The sequence below is a fragment of the Perognathus longimembris genome, chromosome 17 (assembly GCF_023159225.1).
Source record: "Perognathus longimembris pacificus isolate PPM17 chromosome 17, ASM2315922v1, whole genome shotgun sequence".
NCBI classification, from domain to species: domain Eukaryota; kingdom Metazoa; phylum Chordata; class Mammalia; order Rodentia; family Heteromyidae; genus Perognathus; species Perognathus longimembris.
The window spans coordinates 12,450,052-12,463,081 of NC_063177.1; the positions used below are offsets into that span (position 1 = coordinate 12,450,052).

The 13,030-nt window shown below is 40.1% G+C and overlaps 1 protein-coding gene across 24 annotated transcripts in view; it reads left to right on the forward strand.

Annotated features, from left to right (window-relative positions):
* Nucleotides 1–13,030, forward strand: part of Ncor1 (nuclear receptor corepressor 1) — a 149,690-nt gene that overhangs the window by 1,591 nt on the left and 135,069 nt on the right. The window lies entirely within an intron of this gene.

Sequence of the window (13,030 nt, forward strand, 5' to 3'; positions counted from 1 at the left end):
GAGGAGACCAAATTCTTTTAGCTAACTGGGTCAGGAGCAGTCGTGTATTAAGGGGTGGATGGGAATAAGTGACATTTAGAAAAAGTATTTTGATCTGGAAATGTCAGAGCTGCACACCACAGTTGCCCCTTCAACAAGAGTTAACCTAGAAGAGTAGTAGTATGGGTAATTCTAATCTTTGGGATTAGTGTATTCACCTGCCTCATTTGTTTTCTTAATTACACTCTAATTATATTGAAATTTACATTCCTCATGTGCACCCTGGTGAGGCAATGATTGGAAGTTGAATAGAGCTGTGCGCAAAGAACCAAAGAACCAGCCTGGGATTTTAAATGCCCACACATGCCCATTCATTTGTCCAGTATAGCTTGATCCATTACCTACTGAGTAATTCTGGGCTGCATGGATTGTCCTGTTGAGTTTATGACATTACCGTATTTATTCTTTATTTTTTGCCAGTCCTGGGGCTCGAACTCTGGGCCTAGGCGCCGTCCCTGAGCTGCTGCTTTTTGCTCAAGGCTAGCACTCTATCTACCACTTGAGCCACAGGGCCACTTCCTGCTTTTTTTGAGTCCTGTATTGGAGAAGAGAGTCTCATGGAGTTTCCTGTCTGGGCTGACTTCGAACCACAATCCTTAGATTTCAGCTTCCGAGTAGTAGGATTACAGGCGTCAGCCACTGGCACCTGGCTCGTATTTATTCCTAATAATGTTTTTGGAAATGTTTTGGTGTCCTCTTTCATAACTTGATTGGATGAACCATTTTGTATTTGCCTAGGATCAGAGTTCGACAGATTTTTAAAATTTAATTTTATTGTCAAGTTGATGTACAGAAGGGTTACAGTTACATACATAAGGTAGTGAGTACATTTCTTGTCAAACTTGTTACCTCTTCCTTTTGCTTTCACCTTCCCTCCCCCAGGGTTTGACAGATTTTGAAATATATATTAGACACGTGAAAAAGTTGAAGAAGAAATAACTATTGCTAAAGAGATATTATTTTCTTATTCTGTTGAAACCTCTTGGAACTTTAGTATTTGTAGTTCCCATTTGCTTTGCCTTGTCTTAAGCACACCTGTTAATCAATACCAAGGTGTGAATGTGTTTGTGTGTGTAAAATATGCACACTAGGAAGTGATTACTTGGCCATACTAAAATATCCTTTCCTTTTGGTAGAGAGCTGCTGTATTTTGAACTACTCCCCAGAGAAAATGTAATTGAGTTCTGATTATTCCTGTAATTAACTGTACCTTTTTGGAATGTGGTCTGTTTCTTGTGTTTTAGTTTCCTCATCTATAATGTTAGAGAAATGTCTTGCTGTTAAGACCTGGTAGTGTTGGCTTTGCCTAACAGGAGTTAATAGCTAAGAATTGGTAAACAAATCTAAAGGGTTGTATTTCTATGAGATAATAGTAACTGCTCTCTGGGATCCTGTAATGTTTTATCTGCAAATCTGGTGCTTTCTACTTTTTATCATAGGTATATGGAGGGCAGGATGGGATTTCTTTGATTCTATGTTTTAGGCACCTGGTTGGTATGTATAAAGGATATTGACACCATAAATTTTTGTGGAATGAGTAAACAGAAAAATGTATTCACATTTAAACTTAACAGAATATACCTGTTATCTTCTGTGACATACCTGTGATTTTCCCATAGCTTCTAAAGACGTATATATTTTTGTTTTGTTTTGTTTTTTGGCCAGTTCTGGGCTTTGGACTTAGGGCCTGAGCACTGTCCCTGGCTTCTTTTTGCTCAAGGTTAGCACTCTGCCAACTTGAGGCACAGTGCCACTTCTGGCCATTTTCTATATATGTGGTGCTGGGGAATCGAACCCAGGGCTTCATGTATAGGAGGCGAGCACTCTTGCCACTAGGCCATATTCCCAGCCCAAGAAGTATATATTTTTAACTGAATGCCTTTTTGGATTTTAAAAACATAATAAAACTTTAATAATTGGACTGTCCTAATTAAAAGTGAAATGCTTATAATTAACTTAATTTCTTTGAATTTAACTGAGAAAGGTTTCCCCAAGACTAAGTAATGTTAGAGCACTACAGTTTTAAAAGCATTTGATTTTATTCTTTTTTTGGTGAAGTGATGAATTTCTTGCCATTGTTATCTGCTTCAGAGAGCAAAAAAGGCCCTTGGATGATTAGGGATTGATATAGGTGTCAGGCTATTTGTTACTTACTTTTGTGTGTTTTTGTTAGTCTGTTTTAATTATATTTTATGATCTTAGTGTAATTTCAAATTCTTGGAAATGGTGGGTCTCTCATATGTAACTATTCCCATCTGTTCTTGTTAATTTAATAATAATTATTATTATTTTGTCGGTTGGGACTTGAACTCTGGGCCTGGGCACTGTCCCTGAGCTCTTCAGTTCAAGGCTGGCACTCTACCACTTGAGCCACAGTGCCACTTCTGTTTTTCTGGTGGTTAATTGGTGATAATAGTCTCACAGACCTTCCTGCCTGGGCTGGTTTTGAACTGTGATCCTCAGATCTCAGTCTCCTGAGTAGTTTAGGATTACAGGTGTGAGCCACCGGTGCCTGGCTATTTAATTACTTTTGAGATGGACTTCCAATATGTTGCCCAGGAGATATCCTCTTCAAATGTTCCCCCTATCTCAACCTACAAGTAGCTGGATCTATAGGCTGGTATGTAGTACCTGCCCTTGTCTATGTATTTATTTTACTCACTGGGTTTTACTGGAATATGGTACAAAGCAAGTAGTAAAGAGTAATCTGAATTATTATGTGCAGACTTACTGCTCAGTAAGAGTTTCATGTATTTTTCCATCATTCCGTTTACTCAGTGTGAGTGGACTTTTATGTGATTATTACTAAATGTGACATTTAGGGAATATTATTAAGTGCTATAAAACTTTAAATTATACTTTAGTAGGTAATTGATAAGCATAAATAAATCAGTCTTTAGATACCTGATATTTTGTCTTTTTCAAGTTTGAAGATACAAAAAGATAATTTTTTTGGGGGGGGGGACAGTCCTGGGGTTTGGCCTCAGGGCCTGAGCACTGTCCCTGTTCCCAACCCCAAAAAGATAACATTCATGTTTAAGAAAGCATTTCTTGGGCCAGGAATGTGACTTAATGGTAGAGGGCTTGTCTAGCATGCATGAAGCCCTGGGTTCGATTCCTTCGTACCACGTAAACTGAAAAAGTTGAAAGTGGCCTTGTGGCTCAAGTGGTAGAGTGCTAGCCTTGAGAAAAAAGTCAGGGACAGTGCTCAGGCCCTGAGTTCAAGTCCCAGGACTGGTGGAAGGAAGGAAGGATTTCTTGCAGGGTTCCTGTGGACCATGCCATTAATCTTAGCTACTCAGGAGGCTGAGATCGGAAGATCATGGTTCGAAGCCACCGGGGGCAGAAAAGTCCCCAGGAGACTCTTATCTCCAATAAACTACTCAAAAAAGTGGCGTTGTGGCTGAAGTGGTAGAAGTTAGCTTCAAGCACAAAGAGGGTCAGGGACAGTGCCTAGGCTCTGAGTTCTAGCCCCAGAACCGGCAAAAAAAATTTCTTTTTCTGAGGACTTAGGCGTGTTGAAAAGCTTCTGTAACATAGTAGTAATTGTGTGAAGGAGCATCTGTTTTTTATTTTGGTATTTCTGTGGTAGTCATTTTCCTTGAATATTCTGTTCTTTCATAATTTTTGCTATCCCAGGAGCTTGTGTGGTCAGCATACTACTTGAATAGTTTTCTCATACCCTTTGCATTTGAAAGTCAGAGATCTTAACAAAACATTGAATATTTCTATTTAGTTTAAATTCTCCATGTATGCTACTTTATTTTTACTTAGCAGTGATCTAAAAAACAAATTAATTTTTGGGCTTGGAATGTGGCTTAGTGGTAGAGTGCTTACCTAGCATGCATGAGCAAAAAGAAACCAGGGACAGTGCTCAGGCCCTGAGTTCAAGCCCCAGGACTGGCAAAAAATAATTTTGTTTAAACAAAATGCTAATTTGTAAAATTCTAGAGTGTAGAGTCATACTTGTTTTTTATTTGAGTAAACTGAGGATCTGCCTAAGTTGTTGCATTGGGCAGTAGTAAAAATCAGGCTTTGCTATCCAGCATAGTGTACCTTCCATTATATTATGTCCATGAGATGATTCTGTATAAAGTTTGGAGTGGATGGAGAATAAGTGACCACTTTGGATATTCAACTTAAGTATTGAACTTAAAATACTTCATAAAATTAAATTTCTTTCTTTTTTTTGCCAGTCCTGGGCCTTGGACTCAAGGCCTGAGCACTGTCCCTGGTTTCTTTTTGCTCAAGGCTAGCACTCTGCCACTTGAGCCACAGCACCACTGGCTTTTGCTATATATATGTGGTGCTGGGGAATCGAACCCAGGGCTTCATGTATACGAGGTAAGCACTCTTGCCACTAGGCCATTCTCCCAGCCCCATAGAATTAAATTTCTGTAATGGAAATCTAGTTTGAAAAAGTGATAGTGATTTACATCAGTGATAGACTGATCACTGCGAATTAGTTTTAAGTTTTAGTTTGCTTTGATGAATATATTCTTACAATTAACCAATGTTAACTGTGCCTAGTGACACTTCATGGAATTTGAGAATTATAGTGATGGGAATTTATTTTTATTATTCTAGTCATTAGAAACCTGAGATTCAAACAGATTAAATTAATTTATAAATTAGCTATTGCTTGTTTCACCTAGTCTGCCTTCTGGATTATTTTTAAAAATAAATTTTTTCCCCAGTCTTGGGGCTTGAACTCAGGGCCTGAGCACTGCCCCTGGCTGCTTTTTGCTCAAAGGCACTCTACTACTTGAGCCACAGCACCACTTCTGGCTTTTTCTATATACATGTAGTGCTGAGGAGGGGCTGGGAATATGGCCTAGTGGTAAAGTGCTTGCCTTGCATGCATGAAGCCCTGGGTTCGATTCCTTAGCATCACACATATATATAGCAAAAGCTGGAAGTGGCGCTGTGGCTCAAGTGGCACAGTGCTAGCCTTGAGCCAAAAGTAAGCCAGGGACAGTGCTCAGGCCCTGAGTTCAAGCCCCAGGACTGGCAACAAAAACAAAACTAACCAAACAAACTTGTAGTGCTGAGGAATGGAACCTAGGGCTTTATGTATACGAAGCAAGCATTCTACCAGTAGGCCATATTCCCAGCCCCTTAGAAATAATTTCTGAAATTGGGTCTCCTGTTGTAGTTTAGGTTGGTTTTGAATTTAGGATTCTCCTCAATGATGGGATTATAGACGTGCTATCATACTTGTCTGGATTTTTTAAAAAAAACGTATAAGTATCTTCAGTATGAAAACTTAGATAAATATCACAGATACACACTCACATATGTTTTTGTTTTATCTTATTTTTTTGAAACAAGGCTTGTCTATGTACCAAGGCTAGCCTTGAACTTTGGATTCTTCCCTGCCTTAGCCTCTCCTGCACAGGAAAAGTCAAGATTACCAAATTTCCTTTTTTTTAAATTAATGAGATGAATTTAATATAACAAGAACAATCAAAGTTACAAAGCAGGTGGCATTCAGTATTTCTACCATGTTGTACAAGAATCCTCTTTAGAGTCCCTAACCATTCTTATCACCCACAATGGAAAGGTCATGCCTTATAATTAAAACCTTCATTTTGCTCTCTTTCTAGTCTTTCACATTCCCTCTGCCTCTATTGTTTCATGTATTCTTTTTTTCTGTTGTATACAAATGTCAAACCATAATTTTGTTTTGTGCTAGTCCTGGGGCTTGAACTCAGGGCCTGACCTCTGTCTCTTAGCTTTTTTTTGCTCAAGGTTAGTGGTCTAACACTTGAGTCATAATTCTACTTCGGCTTTTTGGTGGTTTATTGGAGATAAGAGTCTCATGGACTTTATTGCCTGGCTGGCTTTCATCCTTGATCCTTAGATCTCAGCCTCCTGAATAGCAGGGATTAGAGGTATGAATCATCAGTACTTGGCTATTACAAATATTTTAAGATGCCGAAGATTAAATTTATGGTCTCATTCATGATAGGTAAACAATTGAGGTTACATTTTAAATTTTTTTTCCATTTTATTTCTTTGGTGCTATAGGCATTTGAAGTTAGGGCCTTGTGTTTGCTAGGCAGGTGCTCTACCAAACTCTTAGACCCTTTGCTTTGTTATTCTTTGAATAGGGTCTTGTATTGTGCCTGGGACAGCTTGGACAATGATCCTTCTATTTATGGTTCCTGTGATGAGAGGCTCACACCAGGCCACCCAACTTTTTATTGGTTGAGATGGAGGTCTCACAAACTTTTTGCCCAGTTAGATAGGGCTCAAAACCATCATCCATCCTCTTGAGTAGCTAAGATTACAAGTATGAGCCACTGCATCTGGTTGAGGTTACATTTTTCTAGGAAATTTTGATTTTTTTGTTGTTGTCAGTTGTGGGCCTTGAACTCAGGGCTGGGCACTGTCTGAACTTTTTTGCTCAAGTCTAGCACTGTACCACTTTGAGCCACAGCACCACTTCCAGTTTCCTGGTGGGTAATTACAGATAAGAGTCTAAAGCTAGCCCTGGCTGGCTTTGAATCACGATCCTCAGATCTCAGCCTCCTGAGTAGCTTGGATTACAGGCATGAGCTTCTGGCACCTGGTGAAAATTTGATTCTTAGACAAGGTCTTAGTATGTGACAAAGGTTGACATAAAAACTTCTGGGCCAAGTGATCTTGCTGGCCTTAGCCTCCTGAGTAGTTGGGACTACAAACATGTACCATAGCTCTAGGTTTGACTCTGAGACTTGTTATAAAGGTCACCTTTATAATTAAAGACTGCCTCTTCTTTCATACTTTTGTTTAACTGCCAGATTCTTTTGTTGACATTTTTACTGTCATATAGTTTAGATTCAGAATAATTTGTTTATTTAGGTAGTTCATTTCCCTTGGCAATAGCATGTAGATTTATTCAATTTGGAAAATGTTTGCTTCAGCTAATGATTGTCATGTGTTTGAAAAGTTCAGAGATGTTTGATTTTGAATTAGTTTTGATTAAACTCTTGATTTTTCTTTTCCTTTTCTTTTTTGCTGGTCCTGGGGCTTGAACTCAGGTCCTGGGTGCTGTCCCTGAGTTTTTTGCTCAGAATTAGGGTCTAACATAGGCAAAGTGTAAACATACAAGAGAAAGGACTTTATACACTGATGAAGAAAAGAAGACTAGATTTACCTAAGGCCATTTCGATGCCTAAAAACTGTTATTTTAAAACCTCATCTTTTATTACAAGTAATATGTAACGAAAGTACAAGTAGGAAGAACTGTATAAAGAAATTGAAGGTACTTCTTCTTGGATATAATCTGTAAATGTTGTATGTTCTTCCAGATTTTTTCCTGTGTATAACTTTCTGTGTAAGGTCATAATATATTGGTATTCTTTTATCTGTGGTTCTCAGTCTGTATCTTAGAGTTACTCTCTTATTAATGGTTGTAGAGTATTCTGCTTCCACTGGATGAAAATACCATAATTTGATCAGTGATGGGTACTAGATTTTATCAATAAAAATACCAAAGTTTTTGTGTTTATATATGTGTATTTACACATATATACATGTATATGTATTTATTTTCTGTACTTATGCAAGCAGTGTTGTAGGCTAGATTCCTAGAAGTAGAGTTGTGGAATCCAAAGATGTAATGGAAATTTGGATAGTTATAACACATTTGTTACCAACAATGTATGGACAATGTTGAACATTAATAATTAAACAATTTTGAATATTTAAGACTGAAAAACTAGGATGCTAATGGATCATTTTTGGGACTGAACATTTACTATTATGGGGAAAGTTATATTTTCTTTCATAAAATGCCTGTGGCTAGCACTGTACCACTTAGATCACAGTTCCACTTCAGCTTTTTATGATGGTTAATTAGAGATAAGAGCCTCTTGGATTTTTCTTGTCTGGGCTGGCTTTGAACTATAAGGCTCAGATCTAAGCCTCTGGAGTAACTAGGGTTATAGGTATGAACTATCAGCACTCAGCTTTTTGCCTTTTTTGTTTGTGTGTGTGTGTGCTGGTGTTTGGTCTTGAACTCAGAGCCTTGGCACTGCCCCTGCCTTTTTGTGCTCTACCACTTTGAGGCATAGCTCCATTTCTGTTTTTTTTTTTTTTTGTAGTTAGAGAGTTACAGTCTCATGGACTTTTTACTTGGACTGGCTTTTAATTGCCATCCTCGGGTCTTAGCTTCCTGAGTAGCTAGGATTACAGGTATGAACCACTGGTGCCCTGTCTAGGATATTTATTTTACATATATGTATTTGCCATATTGTGTGTGTGTATATATGTCCTATGTATATTGTATGTATGTTAAATATATGTATTCTCCCTGTTCTTCTGTCGTGTTATGTAGTGACCTATAACCAATATCATTACTCTTTTGCCATGTGACCATGGCCACATTTCTTTATACCTTATTTCCTCAGTTGAATATGGAGATAATTTAAGCCAGGGGCTGGTGGCTTATGTCTGTAATCCTAGCTGCTTCAGAAGCTGAGGTCTGAGGATTGAGGTTTGAAGTCAGCCCTGGCAAAGTCTGATCCTATTTCCAATCAGCTACTGAAAAGCCAGAAATAGAGCTGTGGCACAAGTGATAGAGCCCCAGCTTTGAGTGAAAAAGCTAAAGGACAGTGACCAGGTCCTAAGTTTTGTGTTTTAGTACTGACACACACACACACACGAAGTATATAGAGATGTTGTAACTGTTAAGCATAGTTATGGTAGCTGGCACATAGTAAGTAAAATTGAAAAATGTTATTATTTTTTATTATTAGTTTACATATGGCTTCTGAGTTCCATGCTGTACTTAGACTTTCATATTCTAAAGTTTAAAACATTTTTTATTTATCAAACTAGAAAAGCAATGTGAGTAATATTACATATATTCTAATACTATTTGTTATAAAGAAAAGTGATATATACATATTTGCTTATAATAATGAGATACACTGAAAAGATACTTAGTTATATTGGTTAGCATAGGTAGGAGTGCTGAGAGGAAGACTTTGGACTGTATCTCTTTTTTTGTTTGTTTGGGTTTTTTTGTGCTCATTTTGGGGTTTGAACACGGCTTGAGTACTGTCCCTGATCTGTTGTGCTGAAGGCTAGCACTCTACCACTGTGATCCACATTTCAGTTCCTGGGTTTTTTTTGGGGGAGGGGGGGAAGGCCAGCCCTGGGGCTTGGACTCGGCCTGAGCAATGTCCCTGGTTTCTTTTTGCTCAAGGCTAGCACTCGACCACTTGAGTCACAGCGCCACTTCTGGCTTTTTCTATATATGTGGTGCTGAGGAATCAAACCCAGAGCTTCATGTATATGAGACAAGCACTCTGCCATTAGGCCTTAGTCTCAGCCCCTTGTATATCTTTTTGTATTACTGTTGTTATATTATAGGACTAGTTTTTTTTTTTGTTGTTGTTGTTGTTCTAATTCTGGTGATAGAACTCTCGGGCCTGGGTGCTGTCCCTGAGTTTTGCCGTGTGTGTGTGTGTGTGTGTGTGTGTGTGTGTGTGTGTGTGTGTGTACTGAGGCTTGAATTCAGGGCCATATATTTGCTTTTTTTTCCACTGAAAGCTGGTGTTCTAACACTTGAGCCACACCTCCAATTCTAGTACTGGAATTTTAAGCTCAGGACCCTTGGGCCTGGTAGGCAAGTGCTCTATGAACTTGACCCATGCTTATTCCTTTTTGCTTTAGTCACATTTCAGGTAAGGTCTCATGTTTTTTGCCCAGGGTTTGCCTCTCACCCAGATACTCCTTGTCTCTGCCTTTTCAGTGGCTGGGATTACAGATGTGTTCCATCATATCTATTATGAAAATGGAGGAGAATGGAAAAGGAATAGGCCAGTCTCAATCCTCAAACTGGCAGGGGCTGTTTATTGAGGAACCGCGAGGGGCACAGGTTGTGATCCTAACTAGATTTTGGGGTAGGCTTTTATAGAGCTTAACAAGGAAATAGAAAACAGAAAATGGGTTATGGTCCCTGGGTAATATCCTTGACCAGCCCCACAGTGGAGTGCTCCACCTGAGGTGAGGGGCTATTGTCCCTTGGGGACCAAGGGTAGTGTCCTTGGCCCAGCCCAGATTCATACCGCCTACGGACAGGCATGTGATCAAGCTTGTTGTCTTGTTTGATCTTGGGAGTGAGGCAGGAATCAATCCTTCAGTGTCCATCTCCTTTGTCTATTTTAAAAACAAGTCCCCAGATTTTACCTGAGTACTTTTCATAGTTTCTCTTTTCCCTTTTCCCTTCATCTCTCTCCTCCTTTGTAGCAGTTATCAGGGCTTGAACTCAGAGCCTCAGGTTCTGGCTCAGATTTTTCTGCTCATGGTTGGTAGTCTACTGTTTAAGTTAGGCTTCTAGTCTTTTGTTTCTCTTACTCAACTGATAGGAAATCAAAGAAGTTCATATTTTACTGGGAGATAGAATATAGTCAAATGAAGTAATTGTTTATCAGATTGAGATAATACTTGAAAGGAACATGAAAGGTTCTAGGCAAGCAGAGAGCATGCAGAGAGAAGTAGAAGTGATTGAAAGAGAGTTTACTGGGGTACGCTCTCTGGTTGGGATCAGAGAGGTCACGCCTGGGCCGGCTGGGCTTATATATCCAGGACAAAAGTGGAACAGTTGGTCAGTGGGGACTTTCGGTCAGCGGTGGTAGTTAGCACGTAGCTTGTTCTGCAAGTCTGGGTGGTTTCAGTTGGTATCAGGGTCTAGGAACAGCTGATGGAGATGGTGTTTCCCGATAGGAAAGTGGTTTATTCCTGGTGCCTGTGAGCCCTCCAGCGGCCTGACAGAACAAATAAAGCTATAGGACTGAGCATCTGGTAGAAAATTGGTCCCCCCCCCCTTTTTTCTTTCTTGGGTTTTTTTTTTTGTTGTTTGTTTGTTTTTTTGGTCAGTCATGGGGTCTGGCCACTTTCCCTGAGCTCTTCAGCTCAAGGCTGCCACTCTATCACTTTGAGCCGCAGCACCACTTCCGGTTTTCTGGTGGTTAATTGGAGACAAAGAATCTCAAGGACTTTCCTGCCTGGGCTAGCTTCAGACAGCTATCCTCAGATCTCATCCTCCTGAGTAGCTAGAATTAAAGGAGTGAGCCACCTGTGCCCAGTTGCAAACTTAGAGGGTGGTGGGATAGGCTGTTTTAGGAGATGACATTTGAACGGAGACCTTAAAGTTTAAGGAGGAGCCAGCCACATGAATGAGCCAGGACTAGCATTCCAGGGGAGTGTAAAGAAGGACAAAGGCCAAAGGCTAGAAAGGGCTTGGCAGCACTTAAGCACTGAAAGCAAGCTCATGTTATTGGGCCCTAGTAAGCAGGCCAAAGCAAATAGTGCATTGTGGGTTATCAGAGGTGGCTTGGATTTTATTTGTTGTGCAAGAAAGCTTGAAGAGTCTTATGCAAAATAGTGACATGTTCCGATTTATGGTTTGAAAGGAGCACTTGCAGCCCCACCATGTTTGTATTATGATTTGAACTTCTGGTCTGGGTGCTGACCTTGAGCTCTTTTGTTCAAAGGTAGCACTGTACTACTTAGAGCCACACCTCTACTTCTGGTTTTCTGGTGGCTGATTGGAGAGAGGAGTCTCACAGACTTTCCTGCCTAGTCTGGCTTTGGACTGCAATCCTCAGATCTCAGCCTCCTGAGTAGCTAGGATTACAAGTATGAGCCACCAGTACCTGGCCCAATTAGGAGATTTTTTTTATCAGTGAGAGATGTGTGGTGGAAGTCATGATGGAGAGGCCTAAGAGACCTCTGAGGATGCAGAAAGCAGAATAAATAATTGGGACTTCCTGTTGTAGTGGCATACTGAGAGCTAAGTTTTGTTAGCTGCTGTCAAGGCTATGGGAGCAGAGTGGTCTTGGCCCTTCCAGGTGTTTGATAGTTTGGTTTTGACTTCTCCCCATAGAACTAAGCAAAACTTGAAGTCAAATAATTTTTCCTAGTTTATTTTGATACATCCCTTAGAAATAGTCTATTCATTCTTTATTTTGCTTAGTAACTTGTAATAGTCTCTCTTAATGGGTAAAAGGGGAGACAACACAAGTGTACCTTTAAGATAGCTGTCTCTGAGTTTAAAACAAGTTAGCTTAGGGAAATGAACTTAGCCTTTCTATAGCCTTAGATATCATAATGCAATGAGATTTTTAGGTGAGCTCATTTATGCAAAGTCCAGTGCACAGAAGGGTAACTGTTCATTGTCCTTATAGACTATTGTATCTGTTAATTCAAAGTTATTTCTGGGGGCTGGGAATATGGCCTAGTGGTAAAGTGCTCGCCTTGTATACATGAAGCCCTGGGTTTGATTCCTCAGCACTACGTATATTAAAAAAAAGTTGGATGTGGCTCTGTGGCTCAAGAGGTAGAGTGCTAGCCTTGAGCCAAAAGAAGCCAGGGACAGTGCTCAGGCCCTGAGTCCACACCCCAGGACTGGCAACAAAAACAAAACAAAGTTATTTGATTTCAGCCCACTTTGTGAGTCCTGGGACTTGAACTCAGAACTTGGGTGCTGTCCCTGGGCTTCTTTGTTCAAGCCTAGCGCTCTATCATTTTGAACCACAGCTCTGCTTGCGGTTTTTGGGTGGTTAATTGAAGATAAGAGGGTCTCATGGACTTTCCATCCAGGGTTGGCTTTGAACCACAGTCCTCAGATCACAGCCTCCCTAGAAACTAGGATTACAAGTATAAGCCACTAGTATTCAGCAAGTTAACATGTTTTATTTTTGATGGTGCTGCAATTTGAACTTAGGGCCTCAGGTTTACCAGGCAGGCAATTCTGCCACTTGAGTCATATCTCCAACCCTTAATTTTTGTTTTAATGGAGGAGAGAATTGGCAAATATTCAGTGAGTTTTTGCTTCAGATAATAGTTCTTTTTTTTTGGCCAGTCCTGGGCCTTGGACTCAGGGCCTGAGCACTGTCCCTGGCTTCTTCCCGCTCAAGGCTAGCACTCTGCCACTTGAGCCACAGCGCCGCTTCTGGCCGTTTTCTGTATATGTGGTGCTGGGGAATCGAACCTG